Genomic DNA, 3,023 nt, shown 5'->3' on the forward strand with positions numbered 1-3,023 from the left:
CACTCTTTCTGAGTACACACTTGTGGGAGGGCAACTTAGGTAGAATAAAGCCAGTTTGTGCAAGGGCCTCCAAATTGCCTCTTTTTCCTGCCAGTATAAGTACGGACTGTGTGACGTGCCTACTTGGATGCGGTCACTCATATAATCCTCCACCATTCTTTCAATGGTGAGAGAATCATATGCAGTGACAGTAGACGACATGTCCGTAATTGTTGTCAGGTCCTTCAGTCCGGACCAGATGTCAGCATCAGCAGTCGCTCCAGACTGCCCTGCATCACCGCCAGCGGGTGGGCTCGGAATTCTGAGCCTTTTCCTCGCACCCCCAGTTGCGGGAGGATGTGAAGGAGGAGATGTTGACAGGTCGCGTTCCGCTTGACTTGACAATTTTCTCACCAGCAGGTCTTTCAACCCCAGCAGACTTGTGTCTGCCGGAAAGAGAGATCCAAGGTAGGTTTTAAATCTAGGATCGAGCACGGTGGCCAAAATGTAGTGCTCTGATTTCAACAGATTGACCACCCGTGAATCCTGGTTAAGCGAATTAAGGGCTCCATCCACAAGTCCCACATGCCTAGCGGAATCGCTCCGTGTTAGCTCCTCCTTCAATTTCTCCAGCTTCTTCTGCAAAAGCCTGATGAGGGGAATGACCTGACTCAGGCTGGCAGTGTCTGAACTGACTTCACGTGTGGCAAGTTCAAAGGGCATCAGAACCTTGCACAACGTTGAAATCATTCTCCACTGCGCTTGAGACAGGTGCATTCCACCTCCTATATCGTGGTCAGATGTATAGGCTTGAATGGCCTTTTGCTGCTCCTCCAACCTCTGAAGCATATAGAGGGTTGAATTCCACCTCGTTACCACTTCTTGCTTCAGATGATGGCAGGGCAGGTTCAGGCGTTTTTGGTGTTGCTCCAGTCTTCTGTACGTGGTGCCTGTATGCCGAAAGTGTCCCGCAATTCTTCTGGCCACCGACAGCATCTCTTGCACGCCCCTGTCGTTTTTTTAAAAAATTCTGCACCACCAAATTCAAGGTATGTGCAAAACATGGGACGTGCTGGAATTTGCCCATATTTAATGCACACACAATATTGCTGGCGTTGTCCGATGCCACAAATCCACAGGAGAGTCCAATTGGGGTAAGCCATTCCGCGATGATCTTCCTCAGTTGCCGTAAGAGGTTTTCAGCTGTGTGCGTATTCTGGAAACCGGTGATACAAAGCGTAGCCTGCCTAGGAAAGAGTTGGCGTTTGCGAGATCCTGCTACTGGTGCCGCTGCTGCTGTTCTTGCGGCGGGAGTCCATACATCTACCCAGTGGGCTGTCACAGTCATATAGTCCTGACCCTGCCCTGCTCCACTTGTCCACATGTCCGTGGTTAAGTGGACATTGGGTACAGCTGCATTTTTTAGGACACTGGTGACTCTTTTTCTGAGGTCTGTGTACATTTTCGGTATCGCCTGCCTAGAGAAATGGAACCTAGATGGTATTTGGTACCGGGGACACAGTACCTCCAACAAGTCTCTAGTTGGCTCTGCAGTAATGATGGATACCGGAACCACGTTTCTCACCACCCAGGATGCCAAGGCCTCAGTTATCCGCTTTGCAGTAGGATGACTGCTGTGATATTTCATCTTCCTCGCAAAGGACTGTTGAACAGTCAATTGCTTACTGGAAGTAGTACAAGTGGGCTTACGACTTCCCCTCTGGGATGACCATCGACTCCCAGCAGCAACAACAGCAGTGCCAGCAGCAGTAGGCATTACACGCAAGGATGCATCGGAGGAATCCCAGGCAGGAGAGGAATCGTCAGAATTGCCAGTGACATGGCCTGCAGGACTATTGGCATTCCTGGGGAAGGAGGAAATTGACACTGAGGGAGTTGGTGGGGTGGTTTGCGGGAGCTTGGTTACAAGAGGAAGGGATTTACTGGTCAGTGGACTGCTTCCGCTGTCACCCAAAGTTTTTGAACTTGTCACTGACTTATTATGAATGCGCTGCAGGTGACGTATAAGGGAGGATGTTCCGAGGTGGTTAACGTCCTTACCCCTACTTATTACAGCTTGACAAAGGCAACACACGGCTTGACACCTGTTGTCCGCATTTCTGTTGAAATACCTCCACACCGAAGAGCTGATTTTTTTGGTATTTTCACCAGGCATGTCAACGGCCATATTCCTCCCACGGACAACAGGTGTCTCCCCAGGTGCCTGACTTAAACAAACCACCTCACCATCAGAATCCTCCTGGTCAATTTCCTCCCCAGCGCCAGCAACACCCATATCCTCCTCATCCTGGTGTACTTCAACACTGACATCTTCAATCTGACTATCAGGAACTGGACTGCGGGTGCTCCTTCCAGCACTTGCAGGGGGCGTGCAAATGGTGGAAGGCGCATGCTCTTCACGTCCAGTGTTGGGAAGGTCAGGCATCGCAACCGACACAATTGGACTCTACTTGTGGATTTGGGATTTCGAAGAATGCACAGTTCTTTGCGGTGCTACTGCTTTTGCCAGCTTGAGTCTTTTCATTTTTCTAGCGGGAGGCTGAGTGCTTCCATCCTCATGTGAAGCTGAACCACTAGCCATGAACATAGGCCAGGGCCTCAGCCGTTCCTTGCCACTCCGTGTGGTAAATGGCATATTGGCAAGTTTACGCTTCTCCTCCGACAATTTTATTTTAGGTTTTGGAGTTCTTTTTTTACTGATATTTGGTGTTTTGGATTTGACATGCTCTGTACTATGCCATTGGGCATCGGCCTTGGCAGACGACGTTGCTGGCATTTCATCGTCTCGGCCATGACTAGTGGCAGCAGCTTCAGCACGAGGTGGAAGTGGATCTTGATCTTTCCCTAATTTTGGAACCTCAACATTTTTGTTCTCCATATTTTAATAGGCACAACTAAAAGGCACCTCAGGTAAACAATGGAGATGGATGGATACTAGTACTAGCTAATAATACTAGTACTAATACTAGCTAATAATAATAGTACTAGCTAATAATACTAGCTAGATACTAGCTGCTAATATA

The sequence above is a fragment of the Pseudophryne corroboree genome, chromosome 4 (assembly GCF_028390025.1).
Source record: "Pseudophryne corroboree isolate aPseCor3 chromosome 4, aPseCor3.hap2, whole genome shotgun sequence".
NCBI classification, from domain to species: Eukaryota; Metazoa; Chordata; class Amphibia; order Anura; family Myobatrachidae; genus Pseudophryne; species Pseudophryne corroboree.